Below are 16,903 nucleotides of genomic sequence, written 5' to 3'. Positions count from 1 at the left end.
TGTGTGTGTGTTTTACAGCCTTTCACTGCTGTAATCGAGCTGGATTTCACAAGCGCTATCACATAAGGGGCCATAAATCCATTAGTGCGATGGTTATCTGCAGAAACAACAAGCGCAGATAGTCACAAAAAGGCAAAAAGCAGCATGTTTCCTCTGTTATCCGAGGAGAGATGTCAGCTCTGCAACCTTAGCACTTTTCAAATCATCCTGCTGAGGACTGCGCGCGGCAGATTTCACCAGAGGGAAGACTTTTCATAAAAACTTATACGAGTGCAGGTCCAGGCTTGGCTCTGTTTCTTGTCACCGTCTTTTCAAATCAGCGTTGGCCTCGGGGTATTGTGCTTTGATTAAAAAAGCAGAGTTGATCAGGAGCTCTGACAATATGTTGAATGCATTATGTTATGGAAAGTATAAAAGCAGCTCGGTGCCTTTATTTATGCTTCAAACCTGTCCCTTGAAAAATGTGACATTGTAGGAGTTTTCTGGGGGGAGTGTCTGTATATCAGTGGGCTTAAATGAAGTGAAATCCCACATTTGCGGGCGTGCGACCATATATTTGACTCACTGTATATGAAACACATTGTATAATAACATTTTACTGGAAGATAATAATATCTGCAGCTATATGAAGCCCTAAAAATGCATCGTAAGGATTTTGTTTTACATCATACATTAAATTATAGTGGTCTTTTTTATCAAGAATGAGGGGAAGCTTGACCTCATGAGTTTAAGGAATATTTTTGAGAGACACAATCATTCAATTTCTTGCTGAGAGTCAGATAAAAAGGTTGACACCACACTTGCTAGCAGCCAGTTAGCCTAGCTTAGCACAACATGCTAAATGGACCGCACTTGTATAGCGCCTTTCTAGACTTCCGACCACTCAAAGTGTCGCCCATTCACACACCGGTGGTTGAGGCTACCAAACAAGGTGCCAACGGCTACTCAGTAACCATTCCCACGCTCTCACACACCCATCGGGAGCAATTTAGGGTTCAATATCTTGCCCAAGGATACTTCGATATGTGGACTGGAGAAGCCGGGGATCGAACTGCCAATCTTCTGATTAGCGGACGACCCGCTCAAGCCACAGCCGGCCCAGACTGGAAGCATGGAGATACAGCTAGCTTGGCACCAACCAAATGTAGGAAAATCCTCCTACTGGCACCTCTAAAGATTGGTAATTAATACCTGAGCAGCCGAACATAGGCCCGTTTCCACCGCAGGAACTTTGGGGTAATTTTACGGGGCCGGGGCCGTTGGTGCGTGTCTCCACCGCAGGAACCACCCCCGAAGGACAGAGTTCCGGAACTTTTACAGGGGCTAAACAAGTCCCTGCCTCGGAGTAGGTACTCAGAACGGCCCAGAAAGACTCCTGGCTGGGGCTTGGGGATTACTTGGTGCTGATTGGATATACTCAAGGCGGGATGTGACGTCAACAGAAAGCAACAAAATAGCCGGCATTTTTAAAACTCAGCAGACGAGGGTTAGCTCGTTCATAGCTTCCACCGCCATGTAAACAAACTCAATAACCGTTCTGTGAAAAAAATATTTTTTCCAGCGGATATCTTAGTTACAACATGATTGAGCTAGCAAAGCAGTTTTGTGTTGCTACGTGTGGTATTTATTCAGTTTTGGGAAATGACGATGTCTAGAAAGCATCAACTGACAGGGACAGCTAACAGCAGCAGCAAAGCTAACATCAGGACGTCATCTGTTAAAAGCCTCCCGTTGTCGGAAACGACATGAAACTACTCGAGTTAGCTCAATCATGTTGTAACTAAGACATCTGCTGGAGAAAATATTTTTTTCACGGGCCATTTAGTGAATTTAGTGAGTTATTACAGACACTGCTATCAGCTAACGGCGTCCCTACGCCGCTACGTCGCCCCGGTCAAAATGGTCGCGCAACGATTTCGTCACATCCAGAGCCCGGTAACTTTACAGGAACCTTCCTCCTACTCCGCCCTCAGTGGAGACACGGCGGTTGAGAGGGCTGAGCGAGAGGACGTTCCTGTAGTAGTTCCTGCCCCTCCTGTAGTAGTTCCTGCCCCCCAAATAGTACCAGGAACTTCTTCAGTGGAAACGGGTCTCATGTTGTTTGCTCAATACGGTTGCCTAGTAACCAGAGGAGACTAGCTAGCTTTTGCCCCATTTCCAACCATAACGCTTTGTTTCATGTCCGAATTTCCCCTGCCCCCAGGAACAGAAGGCTTTTTGGCCACAGAGGATTTTTTTGTGCAATACCACAAGTGGCCACTGGGAAAAATTGGCTGCAAGGCTAAAGGCCCATTTATGCTCTCTTTACGTACGAAAATGTATACGTCCATCTCAAACGATGTTACCGTCACTGCCCACATACTTCCATGCGTCCTTTACATTGGCATGGATGTTAACCAATATATCCACCAGGAGGCAGCCCAGCGTCAAACTCAAAAACAAACATTGCGACTGTGGAGGAGATATTGATAATGTACCTCTTGCATAAAAGACAAAAACAGAGGCAGCGTTGTAGGAGGCGGTGGTCGGTGAGGCTGTTAAATACATCGCGACTGGAGGACGGAGAATTCTTTTCTCTAGTACTGCCGATGAGAGAAACTGAATTGTTATTTCTTCTTCGTGTCTCACTAGAGCTACGAGCTACGTATCGGGTAGTGACAGCAACACTGCCCCCACAGTTCCTGGTGGTACTGCTCCGTTTGGCCTGTATCCGTAAGCTTTATGGAAACGTGCAGAAATACAGACAAACTGAACGCGGAGCACGGACAGAAGGCTCCGTCCGTATCCAGATCCGTATTTAACGTTGAGCATAAATGGGCCCGCCTCCAGCACTGTATCCAGGTCTCTTTATACATCCATGGTATTTCGTATTCGTATTTCTCGTCGGCTTATTTGATCTAGTCCGTTTGTAAATGCTGCCGTGAGAACACGAACCAACTCTAGGCAATTATACAACTTTGGAACAAAATGAGTCCCTGATTCAGACCAAAGCAAGACAACTGTAGGTCTGAAGGCACCCTTAAAGTTGGAGTGTCTTTTTATGGTCATTTTGTTTCTCTTTCAGATCATTGTTTTCTTTGTTTTGTGTAATTTTTTAGTTGTTTTGCGTGTCTCTTTCATGCATTTTTGTCTTTTTGGTCATTTTATGTGTCTCTTATCTAATTTTGTGTCTTTTGTAGTCATTTTGTTTCTCTTTCAGATCGTTGTTTTGTCTTTTTTGGGTAATTTTATGTCTTTTTTGCTTGTTTTGTATCAGTCTGTAATTGTTTTTGGGTCTCTTTAATGTAATTTTCTGTCTTTTTTGGTCATTTTGTGTGTCTTGATCTAATTTTGTGTCATTTTTTAGTCATTTTGTTTTTATTTCATATCCTTGTTTTGTCTCTTTGGGGTAATTTTATGTCTTTTTCTGGTTGGTTTGTGTTGCTTTGTACTAATTTTGTGTCTCTTTGTATAGTTTTGTTTACTCTTTTGTGTAATTTTGTGTCATTTTTGGTTGTTTTGGTTACTTTGTATTCGTTTTCATGTCTCTGTGATGCAATTTTTCTGTCTTTTTCAGTCATTTTCATGTCTCTTTGATGCAAATTTGTGTCTTTTTTACATTAGGTCTGAAAACACCCTCAGTTGGAGTGTCTTATTTTGGTCATTTTGTGTCTCTTTCAGGTGTTTTTGTGTCTTTTTGGTTGTTTGGGGGGTTGCTTTGTAGTTGTTTTTGTGTCTCTTTAATGTAATTATGTGTCTTTTTTGGTCATTTTGTGTCTCTTTGATGTCATTTCTAGACATTTTGTTTGAATTTCATTCATTTTATGTCTTTTTTGGTTGGTTTGTGTTGCTTTGTACTTATTTTGTGTCTCTTTGTATAGTTTTGTTTACTCTTTTGTGTAATTTTGTGTCATTTTTGGTTGTTTTGGTTACTTTGTATTCGTTTTCATGTCTCTGTGATGCAATTTTTCTGTCTTTTTCAGTCATTTTCATGTCTCTTTGATGCAAATTTGTGTCTTTTTTACATTAGGTCTGAAAACACCCTCAGTTGGAGTGTCTTATTTTGGTCATTTTGTGTCTCTTTCAGGTGTTTTTGTGTCTTTTTGGTTGTTTGGGGGGTTGCTTTGTAGTTGTTTTTGTGTCTCTTTAATGTAATTATGTGTCTTTTTTGGTCATTTTGTGTCTCTTTGATGTCATTTCTAGACATTTTGTTTGAATTTCATTCATTTTATGTCTTTTTTGGTTGGTTTGTGTTGCTTTGTACTTATTTTGTGTCTCTTTGTATAGTTTTGTTTACTCTTTTGTGTAATTTTGTGTCATTTTTGGTTGTTTTGGTTACTTTGTATTCGTTTTCATGTCTCTGTGATGCAATTCTTCTGTCTTTTTCAGTCATTTTGTGTCTCTTTGATATAATTTTGTGTCTTTTTTCACTCATTTCACTCACACAATGACCAGCGCTAAAATAAACCCATGTAGTTAGTCACTCTGCAGCAGAAAACAGCACTTCAAAATTAAAGCTCTGGGCAGGAAATTCACTATACTCCAAAATAAAGTGGTTTTTTTACAAACTTGACATCTTTGTGAGTCACTTGTGGTCCATTCAGAATGGGTCCAGGAGTCACCAGTTGGGAACCACTGATCTAGAACATCTTCCTGCATTCATTGTCTATGGAGCAGCTTCATACTTTGCACCCTATGACATCACAAATTTGAGTTTTGGCATTCAAATTTTAGGTTTTGGAAGAGACTTGTTTATATTTACTTTAATTTTGTGTGTGTTGGATGAAAGGAATAACATATGAATTTTGGAAATGTGTGTAGTTCCCCTTTAATATTCACAAGAAGGCAAATAAGCAAACTATCCCTTTAAAACACTGTCCCAAAAAAAAAAAAACTCTGATAGTCCAATTGCTCTTTTAGGAAAAAAAGCAGCATCAGGAACCTACGAGAGCAGCCAAACTTTCAGGTTGCTGGTTCCAAATCTCAGTCCAGATGGGAGAACAATCCCTCAGCAGCCACCCCTGAGACTCTCTTAAGCAGCGCACTGAGCATAAATCCCTGTTTCTCAAGCATAGCTGTGAACTAAAGAGCACAGGAACCCAAAAACATGACACGTTCTTTTTTGGGCCAAGGTGTTGTAACACATGTCGACTCATCGAACCCTCCCAAGATGAATAAGCATGAGTCAGACTGCTGAAATTATCAAAATTCATCACTTTAAGGAAGTTTCTAGGATCATCTAAAAACCCTTAATAACACGAGACGTGAGAGCGATACAAAGGAGTCGAGTTAATCATAAAACATGCAAAGGGGAAATCTGAGTTGATATGTCTTTGTGTTTTTCTCTCCATCAGTGCTTTCTTCGGTGACTCAGCTGCGATGCACGCAGTCACTTTCACTTCTGGAGCGCTTCATTGGACGCGTGTTACTGTGAGTGACATCCACGTTCCACCTCGGAAAATATGAGTCGATGCATGCAGCCCCAAACAAAGTCTCCCCCTTGACCCCTTTTTGTGTGCGCACGGATCCAAAGGCTGATTTGTGGAAGCTATAAGGAGTAAAGACTGCAAGAATCCTCTAACCTCAACACAAGTTATTTTGTTTGTTGTCAGGATGTGGTTGAAACATCATCTCCATGAGCCTAAAGATTCGGTATCGCGGTCGGCTAGGCCGGCAGCCAGTGTTTTCAGAGAGGTTTTGTCCCAGTAAAAAAAAAAAAAAAAAAGAGCAAAAACTCCTCCAAAATTCAAACCCTTAAGAGACTAATCAGGAACAGGGTCAAAATGTCATAACAATGGAACCTTCCAACAAAAGTAAAGCTCTCCACTTTGTGGAAACCCTCCTGGGATACTTACATCCAGTAAACTAAGAGCATAACTCGTTTAGCTTGGCCCAACGCCCTCGTCAGTTAAGACTTCTAAAGCCCAACTTTGGTGAAGGCTCGTAGCAGAAGCAGCCTGATAATGTTACAATACAGAATCTTAATGTTGTTTTAACAAGAGCGAGTGACGGGCTGCGTTATATCATGACAACAAGATTGATGGACACTTATTAGCGGCTACAAAGCACTTCGGTCCGCTCAGTCCAAACCCAGTGAAATACACTTTTGTTTCTTAAAGGGTAACTCCGCTGTTTCTCAATGGGAACAACAGTGTTTGAAACTGATCATGGGCGGATTATGAGACACTGACGCCCTGGGCACAGACGCTTTGTGAGTTTTTTGGTTGTTGGGTGTCGCTCTCTTGTCATTTTGTGTCTCTTTGAGGTCATTTCATGTCTTTGGTAGTCATTTAGTGTCTCTTTGTAGTCTCTTTTTGCTTGTTTTGTGTCTCTTTGCATTGTATTGTTGCTCTCTGATATCATTTTGTGTCTCTTTCCAGGTAATTTTACATCTTTTTCGGTTGTTTTGTGTCACCTTGTAGTCATTTTTGTGTCTTGATGTCTTTTGTGGTCATTTGGTGTCTCTTTTATGGTCATTTATTTTTAGTTGTTTTGTGTCTCTTTCCATTGTTTTGTCCCTTTTTGTTAATATTTTGTGTCTCTCTGTATTGTTTTTTTCCCTTGGATGTAGTTTTGTGTCTTTTTCCAGATAATTTTATGTCTTTTTTGGGTTGTTTTGTGTAACTGTAATTTTTGTGTCTTGATGATGGAATTTTGTCTTTCTCGTCAGTTCTCGTCAGAATTTTGTCTTTCTCGTCAGTCTTTTTCTGGTAATTCTGTGTCTTTTGGGGGTAATGTCATGTCTTTTTTTGGTCGTTTTGTGTTACTTTGTGGATTTTTGTGTCTCTTTTTAGGTCATTTTATGTCTTTTTTAGTCACTTTGTAGTCTCTTTCTGGTTGTTTTGTGTCTCTTTGCATTGTATTGTTGTCTTTGATGTCGTTTTGTGCCTTTTTTAGTCATTTTGTCATTTTGGTTGTTTTGTGTCACCTTTTTTGGCAGTTTTTGTCTCTTTCTGGTAATTTTGTGTCTTTAAGAGGTGATTTTATGTCTTTTTTGTATTTTTGTGTCTCTTTGTATTGTTTTGTTGCTCTTTGATGTAATTTTGTGTCTCTTTGCGGTCAATTTGTGTCTTTTTACCGGTAATTTTACATCTTGTCGGTTGTTTTGTCAGTTTGTGTCTCTTTCTGGTAATTTTGTGTCTTTTGGGGGGTAATTTTATGTATTTTTTGGTAGTTTTGTGTTGCTTTGTAGTCATTTTAGGTCTCATTGTAGTGTTTTGTGTCTCTTTGATGTAAATTTGTGTCTTTTTTGGTCATTTTGTGTCTCTTTGGGGTCATTTTGTATCTTTTTCCAAGTAATTTAGCATCTTTTTTGGTTGTTTTTTGTTACCTTGTCGTAATTTTTGTGTCGTGATGATGTAAATGTGTCTTTTTTGGTCAGTTTGTGTCTCTATCTGGTGATTTTGTGTCTTTTAGGGGTAATTTATGTCTCTTTTGGTCGCTTTGTAGTCATTTTGTATTTCTTTGTATTGTTTAGTTTTTTCTTTGATGTAAATTTGCGTCATCTTTGGTCAGTTTGTGTTGCTTTGAAGTCATTTAGCGTCTCCTGAAGGTCATTCTGGATTTTTTAAAGTCAATTATGTGTCTTTTGTGGATGTTTTGCGCCTCTTTGAAGTCATTGTGTGTGTGTGTGTGTGTGTGTGTGTGTGTGTGTGTGTGTGTGTGTGTGTGTGTCATATTTGGTTTTGTGCCTTTTCGTAATCACTGAGCACACACGTGTCCCTGTGGTAATTTTGTGGTCACTTGTGTCTTTATCTGTAATGTTTTACCTCTTTGTAGTTGTTGTGTGTCTCTTTGTGGTTCCTTTGCATATTTTCGTAGTTATTTTGAGTCTCTTCCTGGTTCATAAGTGTTAATTTGAGTGATGTTTTGCAGGGAGGGCTCCTGACAGTTTGGGCCCTTGGGCCTGCGCCCAGTAGGCCCATTCAGTAATCCATCCAAACGGCCAATATTTATTGAGAGTGGTGCAGCCAGCAGGCGAAACAGGTTGCACCATCAATGTACGTCCACTAAAAGTGTTTGTTTTTGTCACTGACAGGCTCGGACTGTTACTGTAAGTGTCTGACAACATTATGGAAAGGATCCCTACAGAGACAGACCTTTTTGTTAAAGAGTAAGATCCTTTTTGTTTTATGAGAAACAGCCCTGAAATTGCTGTTGCGAAAGTCACCAGACTCCATTTATAAAAACAGTGATTTTATCATCATAAAACACATGTCATTCAAAGTCAACAGAAGCAAAATAAAACTCACAAAAACCGTCTTTGTTAGTCTTTGCACTGTTCTAACAATCACCAGCTCTGGTTTGGTTGAAATAAACCCTTAATTCACCCAGTTAGATGTGAAAACATGCTGCCTCTGTACTTGCTAAAATTACTCTTTATTTAAATGGAGTCTGGTGAGTTTGGTGATGGTGATTTTGGGGCTGTTTCTGGTTAAATAAAAAGGATCTTACCCTTAAACAAAAAGGTCTATCTCTGTAGGGATCCTTTCCATAATGTTGTCAGACACTTGGAAAAACAATCTGAGCCTGTCAGTGACAAAAACAAGCACTTTTAGTGATCGTACATTAACAGCACACTAATGCCTTTGCACATCTCAATGCAGCCTGTTACACAGCTGCTATAGCTGCAGCTCTCTCGCTCAATACTGGACCAGTTTCAAAAATTGTTGCCATTAGTCAATCAGACACAAAAACACAGGAAAATAAGGTCCAGGTTGGAAAATAGTGACCCTTTGAGGACATCTTCCATGAACTGTTTCAGTGAAATGAGAAATAATGATTACCAAACCGACGTTCCTGAAAGTTTGCTCTGGTTTTTCCTGCATCTCATGCACTTGTGAACTTGTAAAACATGATATATTGTATATTTATATGACAATTTTTTTTCAAAATTCTGGGCTGCTATTGCAATTGTTTAGGAGATAGTGTTTAGATAGACAGCTTCACTTTGTTAACCGCAGCATATTTGGCTGGTGGGGGCTTGGAGGGAACAAGCCTCAGCCAAGTGAACCTCTAAAACCTTGACCTTTGCCTTTTTTTGACGCCCACACGCACAAATATATTTACACACACTGACAAACATTTTGCAGCGCCTGCCTCGTCCGCAAAAATCGGAAAAATCCTCCATGACACACACACACACACAAAGGGGAAGAGGTGCTACAGTGCAAGATACACATGCACGCCCACACACACTCTTTGGCCAAGTGACTGCACCGCTGAGGCCGTGACCCTCCTCCCCTCCTCCTCCTTCTCCTCCTCCATATCCCAGGCTGTCTGTCTGGAGGCCGATAGAGGCAAAGGAGGTGGGGGGAGCGTGGAGGGGCAGGAAGAGGACTGGTGATTAGGATGGAGGGGGTGGCGGTGGTGGTGGGGGGTTTGAACATACCCCTGACCCTCTTATCCATTCTTGGCAGCCACCCGGCCGCTCCAGGAGAGAAAGAGGGAGGCCCTGCAAATATTTGTGATGGATCCACACCCACAGACGAGATAGTGGATGTCCACACACAGCAGTTTGGCCCACGCTGAAATATCTTAACAGCTAGTGGATGGATTGCCATGAAATATGGCACAGACGTTCATGTTTCCCTCAGGATGAATTGTAATAACTTCGGTGATCCCCTGACGTTACATGCGGCGCCATCATCAGGTCAAAATGTGTCTAATACTTTGGTTTATGACCAGAATCTGCAAAACTAATTAGATGTGCTTCAGCCTCAGCTGTGCTCTGTGTGCAGTGGGTATTAGCTAGTATCATGCTAACATGCTAAACTAAGATAGTAAACATCATACCTGCTAAAGATCAGAAGTTAGCATGGCCATTTTGAACACGTTAGTAATTAGACATTAGCATTTAGCTCCAGTAGTCTTGTTATTTATTAATTTATGGGGCAATTTTTGCTGACATTTAAGGAACATAAACTATTTTGCTTATCAACAAGGTTTTCTTTTGCAGCCACATTTAACCCTTTTCCTTCTCTCTTCTCTTTAAACAGAAGATATTTACTTATTTATATGGTTGTCTGGCTTATAATCTTTCCTACCTCCTGTATTCACTAATCCAGAGGTTCTCAATCTTTTTTCAACCGACAATCTATCACAAGATAGAGAATATTAGTCACACAGTGGGACAATTTGCAGTGTATGTCCTTTGAAATGATTCAACATAGCCTATTTTTATACGTCTATAGTCTTACTTATGTGAAAAAGCAACACGAGAGAGATGTATTTTATCGATAATAGACATGTATTTAAAATATTTGCACCATCTCAACACAGAGTAAAACTCATAAAACAATGTGATTTATATCATTGGATTAACTGTAAGTAACAAACCAAACATCAGAGGCAAATACAGAGTGAATGGTTTATTTAAAGTGTATTACAGAGCATTCACACACACATATCAAGAGAAGTGTGAATGGAGGTGTTTACTCTGAGGGCATACACAGGCAAAATAAAACACAAACTTTGATTATTTTAAATAATATGCAGTTTGTTAGATCAGAGCATAATCTATGAGCTATTTTAGATTTAAAAATTAACGTATTAGCTTTTTGAACTACAAAGCATTTTGTAAAAAAGAAATATTTTTTTCCATGACAATTTAAATAATTAATCTGAAAACGTTTACAGACCCTATGGGCCACTTTGAGAATTTCTAAACTAAACAAAACTAAACTTAAATAAACTAAGCTAAACTTAAATAAATTAATTATACTAAGATAAACCAAACAGAAATAAACTGATCCAGTCTAAACTAAGATGAACTAGTCTTAATAAAGATAAACTAAACCAAGATAAATTAAACTAAGTTAATCTAAACTTAGTCTCTATATACAGACTCTACATTCAGTGAATGTAGAGTCTGTAGGCAAACCTCGGAGATCTTGCCTCTGGAAGAAGAGCGGAAGAGCCCTGGTTTCCGGTTGTAGGCTGTTTGTAGTCCGCATGATATTGACCAATCACGTTTGAGCCGGCTGTAGTTGTTGTCCGTGCGGTGAACTAACGAGGCGGAAGATAATTGGCGTCACTGCAAACTCTGAATCCATCGCAATGGCTCAGCATATTTACTTATAAATGGAGGTCGCAAACGGAAATTCGCCTCCTCCGCCCAAATCAAACCGGAATGCCAAAAAATCAGGGGTCTGCCCCCAGAGGCTGTATCACCGTCTGCCGGATGTCAGACGCCGAATACAGCCGATGGGTTCCGAGAATGATCCAAACTAAACTTAAATAAACTAAGATAAACTAAACTAAGATAAATTAAATTAAACTTGAAAAAACCCCAAGATAAACTAAACTAAACTAAAGATAAAAAAAACTATTCTGAACTAAGATAAACTAAACTAAACCTTAATAAACTAAGATAAACTAAACTAGACATACACTAAACTAATCTTAACTTAAATAAACTAAATTAAACTAAGATAATCTTAACTAAACTTAAATAAACTAAGATAAACTAAACATAAACTAACCCTTAACAAACTAAGATAAAATGAACTAAACTAAACATAAACTAAACTTGAAAAAAAAACTAAAAACTAAACATAAACTAAAATAAAATAAACTAGTCTAAACTAAGATAAACTAAACTAAACCTACGTAAACTAAACTAAACCATGCTGAGCAGGAAAGTTGACCTCGAAAACAGTTAACACCACTGTTATGATGGCAACTGAGCAAACTCTTTCCCCAATGACGGTCAGATTGAAAGATTGAATATCTTGACTTGAGTCAAGATATTGAGTCCATCTAAGTTGTGTATCATGTTTTTGTCTTGTTTCTAGTCCATGGTGCTGTGTTTATGTGTTCTGTGTTAGAAACACTATAAAATGTTATCACATGACCAGAATTTCACACTTTCACACTAAACCATCTCTGTGACAACTCACTGAAGAAAACCATGAGATGTGGCTGAAAGCTTCGGTGGACATTCTGGTGAGAAAGTTTTGTCAAACAATAAAAATAATGTCTCAAAAAGTTGTATATATATATATATATATATATATGTATATATGTGAGGTAAGGACTGAAGTTGTGAAAGACCACAAAGTTCAAATGACTGTTTTGGATTTGAAAAGTGGTGATTTCATTTTATTAGACATTATTCCACACTGAAATTACAAACCTCATCTTCTGGCCACGTGCGGGCCACTTGAGCCTGCACCTGCACTTTTGCACCATTTCCGCCAAGTGGCTTTTCATCGATATCTGAAGAGATGTTTTGCAACCATGTGCACCAGAGAAACAAGATTTCAAAAAAAAAAAAAGCATCACGTGACGACCATAAATCACCACTTGACAAAAACCTCCTCATCATGCAGCAGTGTGAGACCAGGGTTTTCACATTTTCTGCATTTTTGGAAAGCTTGAGGTCGCAGTGTAAATGGAGGACCAGCAGTGATGAGGAAAGGCGTGTTTCCAGATTTATCTGCGTCTATGTGGCGTGACTGGAGTGACACGGAGCGATTGGGCTGAGCCAGCAACTCTGTACATGAGCGAGGCCGGATACGGGAACAAGTGAGCGGGTGAACAGTGGTAGTAGTGTGAACAGACGGGTGAGGAAACGGGGTGGCAGGCATTCAGCGGGGGAGCTTTAGAAACGCAGGTGCCTTAATTGTCCTCCAATAAAGCCTCGGCGAGTGGGCAAACCTGTGAATGAGTGTCTGTTAAAAGGGACGATGAATGAGGCGCACGTGAATAAATGAATGAGTGAATGAGTGATTGAATGAGCAAAACGAGTGCCTGGAAGAGTAAGCACTCTGTGGGGAGGCTGGGGGGATCAGAGGAGGAGGAGGAGGGAGGAAGAGACAAGTGATGTGATGTATGGGAGGTAAAAAAAAAAGGCCCAGAAGAAGAGGAGGGGAGGGGAGGGGGCAGGAAAAAAAAGATAGAAGAAGAGAGACATGGTGAAGGAGCTGAAGGAGAAAGGTGGGTATAAGAGGGAGATGGAGGAAGGAGGGGGGCGCAGAAATCGGGATAGAAGTGGGGGGGGGGGGGGGGAGCTTTCAGNCGCCTAGCCTCCCTTAACAATGGCCTGTCAGATGAAAAGGCCCTTGGTGAACTTGATATACATTACAAAAGAGACACACCACAGTAGGCCCCGGGCCCAGCCTCGGCGACCTGCGGTTGAATTTGAGCTTGGCGTTCATTCGTTTGTTTGCAGTTTGCACCCCCCCTCCCGTCCTCCCTCAACCCCACCCCAATCCCACCTCCTTCCTCTTAACCCCACCAAAATTACATACACACACACACATGCGCGCGTGGCAGGTTGGTGTTAGGAGGAGGAGGTGGTGTTCGCTTCAAAATGTGATATGAAAAACAGAAGCTAAGAAACGGCAGCTTGAAACAGAAGGTTTAGTTTATGGTCGCTAGACAGGAAATCAATACACAATTTTGAAAACTGATTTTTTTAACATGCAAAAATACCAACAGCTCTAAAATGTGATTTACTGCTTTCATCTGTTTTATATTACTGTTAACGTCATATCTTTGTTCTTTGGAACGTTGGACGGACCTTCATTTGTAAAATACACCATTTATTGTTAATTATAAATTTATCATAAAGTCCTGCATTCAAAATTTTATTTAAAAGTCTAGAAGTATTGGAAATATACATATATATAGAGTAAAAACATTAAGGGATATACTTCATGCGTGAAATGACCATTTGTGTATCAATTACTCACCCTGTGTTACGGCTAAGTTGTGAGGATAACGTTTTTCTCACATGCGTCCTATGGTTGTCAGCGGTTAACGTTAATCAGTTAACTGCCGAGAATATTTTTGACCAGTTAAGCATGTTGGTCTTCAGGTTGATTTTTTCTTCACATGCGGAAACACAGTGCTCACTGCCCAGCCTCCGGTTTCCACTTGTTAGCTAACGTGACCTTGGAAGCTCTGCATTACACATTCGCCAACTAGCTAGCGGCGCCACTCATTCTGCGACTCCCTCTAGTAATGTTGTCCCTACCCAGCAGCGTTGCTTTGGAAACATAGTAACCACTGCCCAGCCTGCAGTCTCCACTAGTTAGCTAACGTTAGCCTTGCATACTCAGCCAGGGCTGGTAGGAGCTAGCTAGCAGTGCCACTTATTCAGTGATTCTAGCTGGGAACGCTGTCTTGGCCCAACAGTGTTGCTGTGGAAACATTGTGCCGACCCTCCAGTCTCTTCCTGGGTCGTTCCAGTGAGTATGCTGCTAAAGTTTGAGCCACAATCCTCCTTTAGCATTGTTAACTACTGTTAGCTCTGTTAGCACCGTCAACACAGCTTGTGGTGCTATCATTAGCCCTTTTTAGATAGGAATTGTGCAAATTTGCAGGAAAGCCCAATCCGTCTTTTTCAGCATTGGCAGTATTAAAACAAAATCAGGGAGTGCAGCGAAATGCAGCCTACCTACTTTTGTTCATACAGAATGCGCCTTTTTCGGGGCAATGGGGGGCGTGAGCAAGTAACAAAACATGTAGCTCAGCGTGTGACGTAAACAGTGACGTGGGAGGGAAGCCGCGGCTAGTCAGGCGGCGATAGTCAGATGGCGATTCTCTCGTAAGTCGGCCGGTTCTTCACTGTCCTGTCATCTGACGGTTAATGGCCTCTTCATTTGCGAGGACAAGGAGGGCGCACTATTCCTTGTCTCCCCAGTTGCTCATCTTTACAGTGTCTGTCAGGTTTGCGTTTCCCTCTTGCTACTAGCTGCTCGCTAATTCCTGCTATCAGCTGTTTCCTGTTTATCCACCGCCAGTGGCTCGCACGTGCGGCGTCATCAACAGCTCCTCCCACAAGTCTTCAACAGCCCCTCCCATTGCGGAAGGCCGCGTCGGTCTGTTTAAACTTAAAGGGTTCTGCCAATATGACTACCGCCAGCTCGCCAATCCGCCTCTGTGTGTATAAACACTCGCGGGTGGCCGGCAAAACGGCCCAACATTCGCAGAAAATCTGGCAGTGTAAAAGGGGCTAAAGTAAAGGGGTTTTGTGGCTCCAAATGTAACCACCTATTCAACAGGGCTACCTAGTGGGAGACTGGGGGTAGCTATGATGTTTCTGCAACATCATTCCATCAACGGGACGGCATTGGTCTCCATGTGCGACACCACTAGCTATAAAGCTATAAAAGGAAAGGCTTCTTACATTTCATGTCATTTTGCAATTTTCTCTGAAAAATGAAGCGATTGCTTACCAGTTAGCGGGTGTCAAGCTGTCGAAAGCAAAATCAATTGAAACTGGTATCCCTTATGCCTCAGCAGTGAACGAAGAATCCAAAAAAAGGCGAACATTCTTCACTAATTGGAGTCATGTGAGAGTTTGTAAACAGACATTTTAATGTATGCATCAAGAAAAATCAAAGTTCCAGCACATACCAGGATAATCAGATTGTCACTTAGTTTATTATCAGCTTACATTTAAAAACAAAAGAGGGCATTCTGATATAGTTTTGCTGTTGTTAAACACAGACCTCTTTTACTTCCATTCATAAAGAATATTTGCCTTTTTTTTTTTTGGATTCTTCGTTCACTGGACGGCATGCAAGAAAAAGAGTCTTATTCTTAAATTCCAGATAACATGCGGTGAGTTACTGATAAACAAATGGTCATTTGGTGGGTGAAGTATTCTTTCAAGTATCAAAAGTAAATGTGTTATTACTATTATTGGTGTATTATCACTGATGCACACACTTTTAGGCTGGTCGAGGTCAAGCTATCACTTTTACCTACTCTATAAACTTTTTGGGTAGTTTAGGGTGCTTTCACAGCTGCCCTCTTTGGTTGGGTTCAATCAAACTCAAGTAGAAGTATAAAGAAGCACTAAGAGAAGATACTCCCGTCAATACTTTCTAAATTTGCTTTAAAAAAAGAAACAAACATACGTAATAACATTAAATCATGTCATATTAAATACAAGGATTAATTGTATTAGTGGCGTAGAGCAGTGCAGAGTGTTCCTGCTCGCTAACAGAGGAGCTTCTGTTCTCCAACAGGCAGCCATTGCGTGCAAGATCTGGCAAAGCTACAAGATTTTGGGTCCCTAATTCTGTTGGTGCTTAAGGTTTGGGATTAGCACTAAAACAAGAGACGATCAGACGGCTGGAAGAGGTATCACTGTGTCAACACATGACTTCCTCTTCTCCTCGTCTTTTTCCCCCCTTCCGCCATCCCTTCATCATTCTGCCTGACCCATCCATCCAATTACTCTCACTGCCGTCGCTTTTATGTTAAACAAAAGAAACTTCTTGATTTCTTTGACCTCCTCGGGGTGTTTGCGTGTGTATTCATCAACCAGGGATGTAAATGGGTGAGGAGTTTAAGTCCCTCCTGTGCCACCCCCCTCCAGCTAAATCCCTTAATCTGCTCTCGGACACGTCTGGAGGGCAAAACAAACAAATAGGATCCCCCTCGTCTTCCTCCTCCTCTCTACCCCCAAGTCCACACACACACACACACACACACACACACACACACACACACACACACACACACAAATACAGATCCCCTCTGAGCCCCCTCCCGAGCCCCATCACCGAACATGACATCACCGCGAGGAGAGGGTGACACTAACCCTCTCAAGGTTAATGAAGTGAGGTTGTGACCGCGAGGGCTGCTGATTCAAATCACGATGGTGAACGTCTTGGAAAGATGCTCACAGACCGAATATTGTCCCCGTCCTCACAACGAAGTGAGACAACGTGACTTAATGGGGTTCTAGTTTTCAATCAGGAGCTGCTGTGATAAAAGTTAAGAGCGTCTCAGTAAATCATCTCAGCTTTGGATGAAAAACGATTGTTCTCTGCTTTCCTGGTGTAGGAACTACCTCACTGATAGACCTCAAGCTGGAAGTCCTCTGAACTAAGCTGTAAAATACAGTTCGACCACGCCCTCTTTTCTTATCTAATGCTCCTATCGCCAAATCAGTTTTATGATG

Source organism: Epinephelus moara, chromosome 17, assembly GCF_006386435.1.
Source record: "Epinephelus moara isolate mb chromosome 17, YSFRI_EMoa_1.0, whole genome shotgun sequence".
Taxonomy (NCBI): Eukaryota; Metazoa; Chordata; class Actinopteri; order Perciformes; family Serranidae; genus Epinephelus; species Epinephelus moara.
The sequence above is the reverse complement of the archived record's forward strand: the minus strand, read 5'-3'. Positions refer to the sequence as shown.